The following is a 17,650-nucleotide window of genomic DNA, read 5'->3' on the forward strand; positions in this document are numbered from 1 at the left end:
TATGAGTTTTCTCTTGGCAAAGAGCAATCTCTCGACTTGCCAATGTAAATTTAACTCCGGGGTACCAAAAAAAAATTAGTCATAACTAGCAGAATTTTAAACTATTTAAGATTAACAAAGGTCTCCTATACCTACCTCTAATGCAACTTGAAATAACAGTTGATTTTATATTTGGAAGACAGATGGCAGACAAAGGGACCATTGCTTACCAATACCATTAAGAAAAATATATAAGTATTTGATTATAAACTTCAATGGAAAGTTGTTTAAAATAGGAGTTGAGTGGAGGCAGAAGCCTACATGAATCATCTGGTGTGGCTGATTTCCCCCATTCCTTTTTGTTTAAGCAGCAGTACTGTGCCAGTGGGGTGGGGATATATTAGAAATGTTTTTAAATTCCAGAATAGAGTGGCTGCCATCAAACTCTCCGCAACTACTGACCTGTTATCCTCAACATTATCTGAAGGCTTATCTGCACCCTGTTTTGGTATTGATTTAATTGTATTGGTTTCTAAACTCATATAATTAAATGGGTGCAAGCCACTAGTATGGGCACGGTTATAGCAACATACTGATGCATTTTCAGCCACTCAGAGGAAGGATGTTCTTTGGCTAAGACTCTAGCTTGAGACTTGGAAGACCTATTTCAAGCCCCTGCTCTGCCACAGACTTCATTTGTGACCTGGTGCGTGTCACTTAGCTTCTCTGTGCTTCCATTCCCTATTTGTAAAATGGGTATAATAGCACTGCCCTATCATGCTTGAGTGCTGTAAAGAACATACATGAAAAGACATTTTTTTTCTTAATTTTTCAAGCAAAACTCTGCCGCTTTCAGGGTTACTGTGATGTCATTGTTTGAATCATATGAGAAACAGCCAGCATGTGAGAAACAGCCAGCAGCACCTATAGGTTTCCTATGTGCTGTAGCACACAGAGGTTCTTGCCATACTTTGTGTACCTAATTTTGGGAACATTCCTTGAAAGTCGCAGTTTATTTCAGAAATGTTTGATTGAGCTATGCTGTCAGCAGTTGGTGGATTTTTTTAATTCTCTGGTCTGAGAAGGTAAGCAATACAACATGGCAGATTGTAATGCAAGTCAAGGTATGAAATCAGAAATGCATTCCATATGTGGGGAATTCTAAGCTACATATCTATCCAATTCCATAATACTTACTTACATGGAGTTGGGTTTATGCAAGTAATCCCACTGAAGTAATAGGCAATATTAGACTGAGCAAATACTACTCAAAATGAATAAGGATAGCCGAGCTGGACCTATGGACAGAAATAAAAAATAATAAAAAGAAAAAGAATTGCAAACTGTTTGATGTACACCCAATCATCTGTTATTACCTAGTCATAGTAAAAACTCTCAGTTCTCCTTAAAACTGGTTTTAAACTATTTTTCATCCATATGATTTTTTTCAGTTTAGTCTTTTGTAATGTTTATGATACAGACATTTAAAATAACCTATTAAATGAAGAGACGAGGATGTTCTATACGTCCAATAAGACTGAGGATAGAAGGTGTCATGAAGGACCAAACAGATGTTTCGATGCCTCTCACAAAAAATATTAACACATCCAGATGTTGAATATTTTATGCAGGGCTAACTTTTAGTATTCAGACTTTGAAAAAAGAGCTAGAGAAGTTACACATCAGTGACTGTCGGGTTTTTAGTATGGAAACTTATGATGATTTTAGTCCATGATCATCAACTAAGTTCTACCACATTTGGTACTTAGGTTTCATTTTCTTTAGATGAATATAAGGCTTTATCTAAATAATTGTGGATTTGATATCCATTATCTAATTACATCTAGAGAGGATACACTGGATTTCCATTGGAGAGGAATTTTCTTTGTTTGGCTAGAACAAATGTTGGGTGTCTTCAATCCTCATCTTGGGCTAGATGCTCAGCTGGCATAAATGGATGCAGATCCACTGAAGTTGGTGGAATTATGTCAGTCTACACCGGCTGAGCCCCTTGTATTTATCTTCGGCATTGCCCTGCAAGGATATGGACCAGTTAGGTCTTACGATCAATGGGAATGTTCTTTTTCACAATCCTGTTCACAAGATCTAAATCAAAATACTTATATTACTGGGACTTGACAAAACATATGTGCAGTATGTACCTGTGAGTCTGCTGAGAATTTGCAATGAGGGCAAGTTCCTTTCACTTTTATAAGCAGCAAGTCCTCAGATATATATATGGTGAAGTCACTGAATGTGATGTTAATAACATTTGGCGTTACACTAACTAAATTCTTTCCCACTCTTCCTCCTAGAAACTCCAGTGACCTGCATTGACAAGTTCTCATTTCGATAGTGATATTCTGCTTACCTCAACTCAACCTCCAATTTCCATTGGGTAAGATATGTTTTTCTTAATATTCTGACCTAAACTTATATGTAGTGTTCTTGTGCATTTTTAAATAGCTCCTGTCTTTCCACTCCAGATGTGGCAGAGTTTTAGTGGTGGGTAAAGTGATTGTTTCTTGGTATCGTTTGTGTATCATACCTCTGATCTCACAATCACGTTTGCCCAAGGGGTGAGAGTCCCTTGAAGTCAATGGGGCTCCAAGGCAGGTGCAAGACAATGTCCCATGAAGATCCAGTGGCAAGGTCAGAGTCTAAGGTAGTAAAGTGCTTTGAGATTCTCCAGGAAAAAAGACTGTATAAGTGTACAATACTGTCTCTGGATAACAATCATCTTCCTAAGAGAAACAAAATACAACCAAAAGTATGTGTCTTTAAGCTTTCAGGTACAGCTGGCAGGAAAGAAACCCTAAGGTTTCTCCAAGCATGATAATTAGGATAAAGTTGCCGAGTAATATGTGGCGTTTCATGTAGACTTTGTATTTCTTCGTGAAAAATTAAAGATTTGGGAGAGAGATATTAAAGAGAGATGTTTGGACATCTCTATTTTGTATTTCAAAAGCTGTTTGTTCCTAAGCTCATGCTCGAGGTGGTTAATATAGCAACTTGTGGGATGCTGCAGATGAGACTGGAATGTAGGGCAGTAAACATTAAAAATCATTTGCAGAGCCCAGCTCAATCATACTGCTTGCATGTATCTAATTGTAGAAGAAAACAGAAAGAAAGTCCTGTATTCAAAGCAGATGTTAATTGCAGAATCACAATACAGGCTTTTAAGGAAAATGTTGCAGTAATTAAACATCTAGCTTGAACTCAATGTATTGCTATAAAAATTAAGAAAGTTTATAGCTATGCAAGTGTTCTTTAAAATCAGACCCTGGGCCCAATTTTCTAGCAGTTTATGTTCTGCCCCCAGTCAGTATTGTAGGTACTGTTCTAATGGTTGTAGTCTTAATAATAGCACTGTTCTATGGCACTTTGAAATATTAATCATAGTAATAAATGAGGCAGACATTTTAACCAGTCAAAACATTTCTATTGTGAAAGTTCTATACCTTGTAATTATACGTTGCTTTCTTATGAGTTTTACCATAGTTGCTCTGTGTTTCACATTTAGCATGTTCTATTTTACTTTACGCATATCCTGTTTTCTGTGTTGTTTCCTCCCCTGCCATGTAAAATTGCTTTCATTTCTTCTCAGTGCCTAATACTTTTGAAAGGCTAGTTTACAACATCTTGTAAAACACAGAGTGGTGCCTCCTGAGCACATCGTCCCTATTTATGAGGTAGCAAATAATAGTATTGTACATTGGCTGCTTTGAATTAACCCCATAACGATGCAGCATAATATTAAATTCCGAAATTTGCACTGATGTTACATCAAGGGGTTTCAATTAAACTTACTGGCAGGAAATGGAAAGTTAAAAATGACTTCATGTAGTCTGAAAAGGAAGTAAAGGCAAAACCTGTCGAATAGCATCACAAGAAGAAAAGCAAAAATTGGAGAATGGCATTAAGAATTTCACTGATCTTTGGGTCAAAAGTAGCTGTGATCTTTAAAGATACTCAAACTCCATCAAGTATCAGGGGGTAGCCGTGTTAGTCTATATCTACAAAAACAACAAGGAGTCTGGTGGCACCTTAAAGACTAACAGATTTATTTGGGCATAAGCTTTCGTGAGTAAAAACCTTACTCACGAAAGCTTATGCCCAAATAAATCTGTTAGTCTTTAGGGTACTTTCACTCTATGCATCCGAAGAAGTGAGGTTTTTACTCACGAAAGCTTATGCCCAAATAAATCTGTTAGTCTTTAAGGTGCCACCAGACTCCTTGTTGTTTTTCAAACTCCATCAGTAAAGCTCAGCTGGGCAGAAGACAACTTCTTGGGGGGCAGGCACTGGACTATGGAACGAATGCCAACAGAAATGAAAGAGTATCACAGACCTCACCACCTTCCACTCCAAGTGCCAGGGACGTTGCTTTGATCTTGCCTTCCCTAACAAAAACACACAGCAGTGTGTGTGTGTGTGTGTGTGTGTGTGTGTGTGTGTGTGTGTGTGTGTACATATATATTTATTTTTTAATTCCCAAACAAAACATTCTCCTGCATACACTTCTCCCCCTGGGGAAAGGATTAGAGAACAAAGACATGATGGATGTTAGTTTCCTCCCTTAATGCACTACTGGAAGATGCCCGGATTCTGCCGTGATGAGAACGATATAAGGACCTGAATCAACGAGTGACAGGGACCGTTTGTTTGAAAGGCCTAGTCACAAATGGTAACATTAATCTCATCACAAATAACGGAATCAATTGGGCCAGATTCTGTATTCACTTACACCAGTTTTACACCAACATAGCTGTTGATTTCAGTGGAGTTACTCCTGATTTACACAAGTGTAAGCAACAGGGGGATTGGGCCCTTGATATTTTAAAAAAAGATACATCTATAAATACCAGTAAGACATGTTTTTTATGGACATTTCCTTAATTTTGTTGGGAATTGGGTTAAACCTCATTAAAATTGCTGTGCATACCAGCTGCTCTTCTTTCCAGATAAATGTAAAAAAAAAATTAAGCTCCTTTATAAAATAGTTAGCTGACACAATAGGAGCCACCACCCAAGTCACAGATCACAGGCATGGCTGGAGTATGAGTTGACCATGTAGTCTGTAGGATTTTGCTGGGATCTGCCTGCAAATATAGGGAACTTTGTATTGTTTGATGGAGCTGTGAGTCTGTGAAACAGAAGGAATAGAAACACTACTGAAGCACACAGTGAAAGCATCAAGGGAAGCCGCAGGGAAGCATTTGCCCCTGAGAAAAGAGCTGAGGAAGAGAGCTTTTGCGTAGAGTGCTGGCTGGAAAGAGTCCTGGAACTATTTGCAAAGAAACTGTCTCCTGCTGTCTGAATTCTTACTCTGTTCAGGGAAACAGGACTTGGTGCCTCCTTTGTAAATAAACAGTATTGCATCAACGAAATACCTGACTCTATCATCAGTTTCTCAACAGCCTTCAGTGATACCAAATATTGGCCAATTGCTTGGATCAAAAGGGATAAGGGAAACAATATTATGCCGTTAGGACCAGTTGAAAGAGTTGCAGGGTGATTAAATGTTTTGGCAAAAAATAATATGTTCAGCTCTAATATTTATGTGCTCTTCCCCCTGTAGGAATGAGGAAGCAGAGGCCTCTGTTCTAGGGCTTTCAGAGTGCCCGTGAAGCAGCTTTTCCTGAGAGACGACTCCTTCCCCTTCATCTCCTGTGGGAACCCCCATATGACAAGATTCAAAATCAAGTGCAATGGGATAATTACAGTATTTATGGGAGCTACAGTATTTATCTTATCAAAAATCAGACAGGAAAATAAACCTGCTCAAGAGTCATAACTCAACACTGGGTTATTCAGATCCTAACCCTGCAAGGAAATATTTTGGAAAGACTGTTTGACAGGAACAATCCTGTTCCCTTAATAAAAATGTAGTGAGATATGAAGAATTGCAGATTACGTGAATGCTCTGACGAGGTGAGCAGATGTAACAGGCTCCCATTTATGTAACTGGTTTGCATACGGCGACTCTCCTTAAAGAACAAGCATTAGCTAGTTAAAAAATTAAATATGCTGCACATATGTATTTAAAGGCTCTAATGTTGCAAACAAAGACAAGCCATATGGGTCCAGTAATTAATATTCAGAGACCTATCACACTTACACTACTCCAACAGTCCACAGAGCATTCAAATATAGTTAAGCATGGGAAACGGGGGCTCCCCATTTTTGTAGAGAACTTTTTAGTAAGCTAGACAAGATTGACGCAGGAGGCCCTCAGATGTAGATTCACAAAGTGAGTGCTGAGCACCATCATGTCTAACTTTTAACTGCCCAGCAAATCACAGGAACAATACTGTGATCCATAAAGCTTGGGTTAGCCACTGAGGCTTCCTGGACGATGACAAGGGAGAGATAGGCACCTTACACTGTGATTCACAAATCACAGTACACTAGCCAAAACCTCTCCTGCCCAGGAGATGCCTATTCTGGTACTGATTCACAGCTAGGAAGTTAGGCGCTCAAGGTGTTTTTTGCAAGAAAGCATAAGGGGTAATGGGGGAAGGAAGAGGAGGACCTCCCTTATAATTTAAATAATAAATAAGTCTGAGGTTTAGGCACCTAAATCTAGGCCTTAGTTCTCACTAAGCCTGATTTTCTTATGAGCTCTGTCTACTAAAATGCTCCCCTCATTGCACTGTTATTCAAGTTAAAGTTCCATCTCCATTTCTGTGATAGGTTCTTTATATTCACAGGATATTTACAACTTGACCATCAAAGTTCTCTACGGAGATGCAATCAACCAAGCGGTGATTTCTTCATTCTGCATTTAAATGTTTTCAAAAATATTGGTTACTTCTAGAATTAAATAAGGTAGCTTTCTGGATCCAAGTGCTTTCTTGGTGCTCTCAAGGTGAAATCCCCACCAGACAGAGGATGTGTCCCATATTAGTCTCCTTTGGGGTCTGATCCTGCAAATTCTTGCTCATGGGAGCAGGGTTCCACACATGAGTAGTCCCACTGAAATCAACTACTCTGGAATGGGGCTACTCATGCAAGTAAAGCTACCCAGTGTTTGCAAGATCAGGCCCTGGGGTTAAGTGGATCTGGCCATTTTGGTGTTTGAAACAAAAATGAAAATCAGTTACTTATTCATTGTGAAAACTAGGCTGAAGACAATCATTTGTTCTTCCACATATGGTCAGAAGCATGGAGAGACTCTAGCAACACAAGTCAGACACAGCAAAATCTGCTGCTGACAGCAGCATGATGCAGCAAATGAATATTCATCAGCTTCAATCTCTATCACTCAAATGAGATGCATGCAATATCCAGCTGACTGAATAGCACTTGGTATTTGTGCTAGTCAGCAACTTTAAGATTCAGTTTGTCCATCCCTAATTTTCATACTTCTCATTTCTCCTGGCTCAGCTAGAACAGATTGGGGGAGGGGATAGAACCATACAAAGAAAATGGTCTTTGTAATAAATAAATGTTTCTGCTGGTTCACTTCCAGCTGAAGATTTGGATCAGGTCTTATTTCCTCAGAAACTATTTTCTCATCCTTAGTGGTGCTAACCTAATTTGCTAACCTTGGATTGATGGCAATTTTATGTGCCACTCTTCTTCCCTGAAATTCTTAATCTGGGAGTATTCTGAAGAACTCCCATATTGTTTAGAAAAGGACCTATCTGATGTCAATACCATGGCATTTCACTGTGCTTCTTGATTAAATAAAAAGCTAGAGGTTTAGCATTCAAAGGAATCTTTTCTTTCAGACCAGGGCAGGAAAATCTAGAGTTGTGTATGATCTCATCTCACCACCCCCAAATGGAAACCTAAGTTAAGTGTGAAGATATTAGGTTCCATTATTTGCTGTGTACATGTGTGAAAAGCTTTTTTTTAATGTGACATTCCTGAGAAAGATGTTTATTGAGTGGGATTAACCTTGCTTTCCCTAGATGTAGGTCTATCTAGTACATAGGGAAAGGCGTATTTGTTGGATGACATAGGAAGCAACTTGCACTGCCACTTCTTGAACTATGCCTGTAGGTTACAATGCAGTGACAATGGAGTTTCAGGTCAACTGAAACTGTTCACAAATTTGGGGTTGAATTTGATAAATACCTTTCAATCAAAATAATGGGGGAAAGAAGTTTAAAAGTCTAAACATGTTGACTTTTGGTTTTGAAACAATGTTTCATTTAGAATATTAGCTCGATTTAACTAAAAAAGGGTTTAAAAATCAGCCATAGTGAAACAAAACATTTATACCTGAAATGACTTTGTTTTGATTTGGTTTGTTTGATCAGCTCAGCCACCAAACTGAAAAATCAATTTATCCTGACCCAGCTCTATGCTCAGGTGAAACAGACTCCTCTGCCGGCCGTGGTTGTATGATTCTTAATCATGGCTTTACTTCTAAACATTGAGTCAGATCCTCAGCTGGTTTGAATTGGCATAGCCTCATGGGCATCTATCAAGCTGCGCCAATTCAAACCAGGTGAAATCTGGCCCTGAGTCTGAAAATCCCAACCAATGTAAAGGGATTTTCCTTCCTCTCTCTCTTCTATAGGTCTTTGTAGCATTATAAATACTAATCCCAGATATAGCCTATGCTGCTAACAGATGTCCTCAGTAATTATAGTGTTGTGTCGCCTACTTACTATGTTTAGCATGATACTGACATACGGTAATGCTGTTACAATACCAGGGCACAGAGCCAACATTGTCATTTCCGATTTACAAAGTAATACGTTTGGGAGCCAACATGAATTTGTATAGGACGGAACCTTATGATGAAGGCCTTCAGACAATGCTTATTAGTGGGAGGCATGATGTGTAAATGCAAAGATTAAGTGCTTTATTGTCATTAATCAATTAATTCATTAAAGGGGCAGGACTGACAGCTGGATAATCAGGATTTGGAATTTTGGAGACTGAGTCAATTTCTTTGTCCTCTCAGGCTCACAACCTTGTTGTCACCTTTGATTCCTCTTTTCCAGGGCCTTGCCAAACTCTGCTGCTGCTTTCTCTACAATATTTACAAAATTAGTCCTTTCCTCATCATCCCCCCTGCCAAGATGAACATCCTTGTTGTGATAATTTCCCATGTAGACTACTGCAGCCTCCCCTTTCCTGGATTTCCCCCTCCCGCTTCCCTGCACGGAATTCAAAATACAGCTGCAGAGATAATCTTCCTCTCCTCTCCTCCCCTTCACTGGCTCCCCTTGTTCTTCCATATCCCATTCAGTTCTCTACTCCTCACTTTCAACATTCTCCATAACTCCTGCCACATATCCCTTCCCATTAGGGCCGGCTCCAGGCACAGATGAGAAACCACGTGCCTGCGGCGGCACATTGTAAGGGGCGGCATTCCGGCCAATCTTGGGGTGGCACATTCCGGCTGCCCTGCCCTGGTTCTTTTTTATTGCTTTGGCAGCCTGGTCCGCAGCTCCAGAGTCCCCAGCCGGCTCCCCACACTCCGCCAGTCCCAGCCCAGCCCTGCAGGGGCATGGACCCCGGCCCGGGGGTGGCAGGAACTAGTGATCACCATGCCGCCAGGCTCCTGGGACGCGTCACTCCCCGCTGCCTGCACCAGCCTCCGCCTCCCGCGCCACTCTGAACCTGGCCCAGCCGAGTCGCTTTTAAAGCCAGCTTTTTTTTTTTTTAAGTCGCTTTTTTTTTTGAGCCAGCACCTCCTGCAGCCCCCGGGGGCTCCACTTGCCCTGCCGGGAGAGGCACCCCAAGGCTGGAGGGGGGAGCCCCTCTCGCCCAGCTGCGAGGCGCCGCTCTTCACCCCCCTGTGAGCTGCCTTGACCGCCCTCCACACGCTCCCTGCAGTTGCTGTTTTGTTTTGTTTTTTGATTCGGCAGGCCGGCCGCCCTTTTTTTTTTTGCTTGGGGTGGCAAAAAAGCTAGAGCCGGCCCTGCTTCCCATCCCTCCCCTACAGCCCATTCTGCTTGTTACAGTCCATTCAGGAGTTCTGTATTACACTGTCGTCACCTACTTGGCTCACTCCAGACTTTGTACCTTCTTTTGTGCTGTCACGTAAGCCTAGGACAGACTGACTGAAAATAATTGCAGACACAAAAGAAGAGGCACAGCTAAGGCAAGACTTATAAAAAATGACCCCATCTATTCAGATGTAGCTGTCCACTATCATGACCTTATAGCTCATTGAACCTTAGGTATGAGACACTTCTAGGAAACGGGGGGTTGGAGGGGAGGGGAACCCTCTTGGCTAACATTACACATGCCATTCCTGTCTTCAATCCCAGCTCTAAAAGATTTATGGCAAGTATGATATGGACCTGATGTTTCATAGTGTCTGGAGATAGTAATGTGGTTACAGATAAAGAGCAAGTAACCTGTACTGAGTTAGATACACCGTTTAATTCAGGCCCTATGTCATTCCAGGTGCTTTACTTGGTTTCATAATTAGACATTAGATCAAACACTAGGTTTTTGTGACACGTTGAAGTGATAGAGCAGAGAAACACTATCATCCAGTAAATTACACTTGAAGCATCTGAATCCAAGCTCTGACACTGACTGAGGAAATTACTGATGTCTGAGGGTCTGTGGAGTAGCCACATGCTCTGAAAAAGGACGTTACATAGCTATTCTGCCCAAGAGTAGATCAGGGAGTGAATTGTGACTAAGAGTTACATTTTGATCCCCATTTCTCCCCTTGTTCAAAGGGGAACGTAAACTGTACAGCTCTCTGGGATCCATAGGATAGTGTGGTCATCGATACAAGGGTCCCAGGCCAGGCCTTTATATTAGACCCAGGACTTCCCTGCACTTCTTTAACAATGGGGCTCCACTAGATTACCATGTTGCCAGGGACACCCCTGCCAGCTGCTACCCTTGCAACTCCCACCGTAAGGTGCAATGGCAATCCTAAAAGAAGTGAATATGACTCAAGCGCTGTTATCTTCTGCTAATTTCTTCCCCTGGTTTGAGGAGGACAGAAAATCCAGAGGGGCCCAGCTGGCTTCCCTGTACTGCCCCTTCCCATCACGACACTCTGGATCCTCAGCGTTTAGCACCGGGATAAAGTATAACATACTGATTTAGGAAGACCAGGGGGCAAATTCGCTGCTGCCATAACTCCATTGACTTCAACGTCAGCAGAGAAATTGGCCCCAAGTTTGCTAAAATGGCTTAGTGTGATCTAGTAGTTATACTTCCCACTGCAGAGTTATCATCATGTGAAGAGATCATTTTGAAGCACTCTGATCCTTTGAGCTCTTTGGATTTTATATTTCTAGGACTTAGTATGTGGGTTAGTTTGTTTTGGAAATGTGGGGTTTCTTTTCTCAGTGCCTGGATTGTGTAAAATTGCCAAATACAATAAAAAGAATTTAAATCAATAAACAAAAGATTATCCCCGGCACATGAGTCTCTTTTGTGTGCTTGATATTAATGATTTCTTTCTCTGTGCCTGTTACTTTTTGGTAGGGTGCAAGTTTAAAAAAGGAAGCAGTCTCAGACAAAACAAAATATGCACCCCACGCTATTACCTAAAATATACACATGCATTTTAAAAAGAAACCTTAGAAAATAAAGGACAACACAGGTGCCAAATCTCACCTACCTTCACCTCCTTTCCCTGAGATGACTCTGAATTTGTGGGGCCAGCTTCCTATTAGTCCATCATCTTATAAATGTCTACTTCCAGAAACCAGTATATTCAGAAATAGTGCATTAGTATTGTCCAAAAAGTGTATTAATTGCTGAGTTGTTGCCTCTCAAGTTAGCATACCTCACTGCAAGATAGTGCTCCCTGTATTGTTGATGCCCAAGATACATCCAGTCTGTGAGTAAGATAGATAACATATCTTCTCCACCCACACCCACACTCCCATGTTTGACACTCTATCCATTAAGACGCAGATCTGCAAAAGTATTTAGATGCCTAACTCCCATTGACTTTAATGGAAGTTAGTGTCTAAATATCCTTGAGGATCTGGGCATAAGAGTTCAGTTTTCAAACTTGGTTGTCTTTGTCTAACTATGTGTCAGGCACCTAAATAAGTGTCCTGCTGTTCAGACATGCTGAGATGCTTCGTGACATCAGTGTAACATGGGGTTGCCTAGCACTTCAGAAAATCTAGGAGCCAGATTCTTGGCCTGTGTAAATCAACATAACTATTGATGTCAATGGAGCTGTGCTGATTAACACCCGCTGAGAATCTGACCCCAAATATTCAAATTTTTACCTACATATCTGCTTTAGCTACCTAAGGTATCTAACTATAGGCAACTCCGTTTGCAGTTTGGGCCCTAAATGAGTTTTGTGCTCATCTCCATAAGTGAAACACATCCACTAGGAAGATTTCATATGTTATCAAGTCTGATTTTCATTTAATCAACAAGTAGCTTGGCAACTGCCTTGCCTTATATTAACCGTGAGATCTGAAGTGGGCACTTCAGCGCACCTCTTGAAATTATAATGGAAAACAAATTCCAGATGAGAACAGCAGAATAGTTTGCTTTGTGCTCCCACAGCAGAGAAGAATGAAGAGCAAAGAAGAGCTGAAGATTAATGCATTGAAAGAGAGAGTGGCTGAAGGCAATAAAGACAATGTAAAACTATAAACATTGCACATCCTTCCATCAAAATACTTTGGATGGCAAAGCTATTCAAGGCAGCAATTTGAATTTGTAAATTTACAGCCTTTTAATGATCTGATCTGATGCTAACCACTGCCTGAAATTTGATTGGATGCCCCTTAACATTCCTTTCTATGGCAGGCCTGCAAACAAATGTTCTCGTTCTCTTTAAGGCTACAAGGACAGTCATGAATGAATTTTTGTATAAGGGCTTTTGTCATTGCAGGTGTTCAAGTAGCCCTGTTTTGCTCGGGTGTTTACATACTATGCATTTTTAATAGCTTTCTGCTCCAAATTCCGCTCTTAGACATCAGTGATGAAGTTCCTTTGTGCAGTGTTGGAATGGGCACTTGGCATAGATTCACAGCCCCATGGTGGAATGGTCTGCATGGCGAGGGCTGGGATCGAAACCCAAGCTCTCCAACACATGTGCTACTGTGAGTGCATGCTGCTCCTTTTGGGGAATAGCAGCAAGGTGAGTCCCACTGAACGTTCCCCCCCACCCCGCCTTCCCACTTCTCCTTGCCATCGCATGGTGCACAAACAGGGTCACATGCATGGCTGGTACCCCTTTCCTCCCATCAGTACAGTTACAAACAATAGGGACAGGATTTTGCTCAGTGTTCTTTATATAGGTATTGCATGCCACCAAAACATGGCCATGTATGGGATGGAAGCACAAGCAGTGTTAACATCACCCTGTAGCATAAGAGGACAGGAAGTGAAAAACATCACTATCTCCACTTGAAACTTCAAGGGGAAAATATGTGGGTAGAATTTGAAACCTGCAGGCAGTCAACACGGTCCCAAAAGTAGCTGAGAAGGGCAATAGGTAGGTTCCACTGAGTCAGTGAATCACTGCTATTGAGCTCTCAGCAGAATTTGAAGCTGCCATTGGCAGAAGCACTGAAATTGGAAATACTGCCTGGCCTATGTCAGAGGTGAAACCCCTGCAGCAGCCTCCAGAGACTGAGATAAGTGACATTTGCTCCTCCCTGTACTAGCAGGGTGAACCTGGTCCATACATTTCAGAAAGATGTATTAGTGATTCTAAACCTGTCTCCTTTCCGGCTGGCACTTCTAAATTTCAGGAGTGGGACTGTGTTCTATTTTATTTATCTAGGACTCAGTTGTGACTCAGACAATGAGCCCACAGAGGGCAAAAAGGGTGAAGGAAGAAATCCTCTGCACCTTTATGTCAACTACCTGACTTTGGCTGTGTAGGAATAAGCAAGACTTTTTGCCTACTCAGTAGAGCTGATGGTAGAAATTTTTCAAATAAATGTTTTTCTATAAGGAAATGCATTTTTTTTGTAAAAGCAATACTTTTTGCAGGAAAGAGCTTGTTTCAATGAATTTCCCATTTTGGAAACAAAAAAAGCTTTGAAATTGTTGACATGTCCTATGTCAACATTTTTGAAGCAGAAAGTTTTTTTTTTTTTGTTCAAGACCCTTTTTGTTCAAAAATGTGTTAATTTAAAATAAAACATGTAAAAACAATAAAAATCAAAATGCCAGAATCAAGAGAGAACATTTCAAAGTAAAATGTTTTGACCCTTCCCCCCCCTCCCCGCAACTGAACTTTTTATTGGATTTGCAGTTCACCACAATTTGAGATTTTGACTTTTCATCCCAATTCAGGATGGAAAAAGTATTTTGAAATCTATTTTTTCCCCAGGGCAGAATTGTTTCATGCCAAGTTCTACTGCTCCCTTTCCCCCCTAGAGCTGGTGAGTCCAGAATAAGTGGGTTTTGGCTTTACCCTTCTTAACCACTGGCTAGAGTAGCTGAGCTAGTGTGGTAGAAGGGAATAATTTTACTGCTTCCACATATCAGCAGTAAATTATTACTCCACCTCTTCCCCCAGACATGAGGAAGGAAGAAGTGGGGGAGGAATTATACCTCAGAAGTAGATCTGTCCCAGTGTTGTTTGTACAGTGCACAGGGCAATGAGGTTCTTAAGCATTATCTCATTATTTCTACCTCAGCAGAAATAATGACAAATAATAACTTACTGTTGGGGTGGTGCAGTGCGCAAGGGGTCACAAGAGAGCCCTTAATGAATGACAACGTTGGTCACTGAAGTATTTTATTTATCCACAGAGCGGGTATACGTTAGTCAGGAGCAGTGTAAACTTTTCTACACTGTCCCAGCAATACATTTCCCCCCAATCTAGATGGATAATTTTGAGGTAAGAAGGTATTTCAGTCTCCATGCCTATTTAGGCCCTGATCCAAGTTCCTTTGGAGTGGATGGGAAAGCTCTCATCAACTACGTTGGGCTTTGGAGTATATCCTAAACTTCCTAAAGTCTTGGTATTTCTGTTGAGACTGCCATCAAAAGCTACCAGTTGTTCTGGTTTTTTACAATATGAACAGATGTCTGCTGAGTATTGGACTGCAAACACCAAACTCATCTAGCATAGACCACCAGACAATCAACAAATAGAATTAATAACATCCATTTTCTATCCTGGGCTGGATTCAAGTTGGCAACCGAGAAGAGAAAGGTTTTCCAATTTTTCCTCCAGGGCCACCAATCCGCCTCCCTTTCACCACATGTTCGTTTTAAAAATAATTACTTTCTAAGTTCATAGCTATTAAATTTCTGTCTTTCTGCCCCACCCACTTACTAGATTTATATACAGTATCTTTCTATTTTATTTATGACTTTCAGCACACAACAACTCTTCTTTATTGCCCTTCCTTTTCCACACACTTGGTCGATGGGACATTTACTTTGGGCTCGATAACTGGGCAAGCAGCTCCCAGCTCTGGAGCCAATCTGTTTGTCAGCCAGCTGGAGTAGTTACAAGAATACTGAAATATGCACCATCTCCTAGGAGGCTGACAGCCTGCTTTCTGAATTGGCTCATTTTCTCCTCGTGCTTTGCTGGCCTGTGGCCTTCTACTTGAAGTCCATTCCTTCATCTTCTAAGTTGGCAATTACCTCTTGATTTTATGGTGATAATATCTGAGTAAAGTAGCTGTTCTAACCTTACACTACATATATAAGTGTTCTAAGAACTGATTTGACTATAATGCTTACATTTATCCCTATGAAACCTTCAATGAATCAACAATGTGACTTTCATGCAAGATATATACAAAAGATTATTTTAAAACAGTGTTAAGAGCTGGAGGAAAATCCATAAATGCAAGAAAATTTAGTTGAAGTTTCTCACTTGACTTTTGACTCTTGCCATTTTACCTAGGTACTGTGGTAGAGAGAGCGCATAAGTTAACAGACCTCTCTAATGGGTAAGTATAAGCAGTGATGAGCTCCCAAAATCCTAAGAACCGGTTCCCTATCGGGTTCTCGGTGGCACTTTGGCGGTGGCGGGCTGGGGGGAGGTCTTCACTCGCTCCGGGTTTTCGGCGGCGTTTCGGTGGCAGGTACTTCACCCAGAGCGAGTGAAGACCCCCACCACCACCACCGAAGACCAGGTAGGGAACCGCGCTGTGAGTACAAACCCCATGTGCCTGTCTCCCCCCACCATCAACCCCAACCCACGTCCTGCCCCCGACTGCCCCCCTCAGAACCCGCAACCCATCAACCCCCCCCGCTCCTTGTCCCCTGACCACCCCCTCCTGAGACCCCACCCCGTAACTGCCCCCCAGGACTCCAACCCCTACCAAACTCACCCTGCTCCCTGTCCTCTGATTGCCCCAACCCCATTCACCACCACCCCAACAGACCCCCGGAACTCCCACACCTACCCAACCCCCACCTTCCCCATCCCCTGACCACCCCCCGCAGAGCCTCTGCCCCCTCCAACTGCTCCCTGCCCCTTATCCAACCCCTCCTCCCAGTCCCGGCCCTGCCCCCTTACCATGATGCTGTATAAGGATGCCGCGCGGCCGCTGGAGCTCGCAGCCCCACCCCCTTACCATGCCGCTCAAAGTGGCAGGAGCTGCAGAGCTGCCAAGAGCGCTGGCACCGGCAGCGTAGCGTGCTGGGGCTCTGCGAGGGGGAGAGAAGTGGGGGAGGGGCCGGGGGAGCCTCCCCAGCTGGGATCTCAGGCGGGCCAGGCAGGAGGGTCCCGTGGGCCGGATGTGGCCCGCTGACTGGAATTTGTTCACCCACCCGCCCCGTTAGGAACCAGTTCTACATTGGCTTCTAAATTTAACAACCAGTTCTTGCAAACCAGTGCGAACCGGCTTCAGTTCACCACTGAGTATAAGTGTGTTACTTAGAAGGTTACTTTAATCCCAACACTTCCAGCTTTGCAATGATTTCAGTAAAATTCTTAGGGTATGTCTATGCTGAAAATGCTGCAGCAGCACAGCTGTAGTGCTTCAGTGTAGCCCAGGGTAGTCAATAGGCAGACTGCAGGTCAAATCCAAACCACCAGATGCTTTTGAAAGGACCCCAAAATCTTTTTATTTACTTATTATCATCATTGTTGTTGTTGGGTTTTTGTTTTGTTTTTTCCTCTGGAGTCTGGACCTTGGCTATACCTTGACCAAGAAATTTGGACTTTGTCAAAAAATAATTGACTACCTCTGATGTGGACACTCAATACAGTGACAGCAGAGGTTCTCCCATCGCTGTATTAATCCACCTCCCTGAGAGGCGGTAGCTAGCTCAACAGAAAAATTCTTCCTGTCTACACCAGAGGTTAGATGTGCATAGCTATATCACTTAGGCCTGGTCCACACTACGAGTTTAGGTCGACTTTAGCAACGTTAAATCGAATTAAGCCTGGACACGTCCACACGACGAAGCCCTTTTTTTCTACTTAAAGGGCCCTTTAAACCGGTTTCTTTACTCCACCTCCGACAAGGGGATTAGCACTAAAATCGGCCTTTGCGGGTCGGATTTGGGGTAGTGTGGACGGAATTCAACGTTATTGGCCTCTGGGAGCTATCATAGAATCATAGAATCATAGAATATCAGAGTTGGAAGGGACCTCAAGAGGTCATCTAGTCCAACCCCCTGCTCAAAGCAGGACCAATTCCCAGCTAAATCATCCCAGCCAGGGCTTTGTCAAGCCGGGCCTTAAAAACCTCCAAGGAAGGAGACTCCACCACCTCCCTAGGTAACGCATTCCAGTGTTTCACCACCCTCCTAGTGAAATAGTTTTTCCTG

Source organism: Malaclemys terrapin, chromosome 3, assembly GCF_027887155.1.
Source record: "Malaclemys terrapin pileata isolate rMalTer1 chromosome 3, rMalTer1.hap1, whole genome shotgun sequence".
In the NCBI taxonomy this organism is placed as follows: Eukaryota; Metazoa; Chordata; order Testudines; family Emydidae; genus Malaclemys; species Malaclemys terrapin.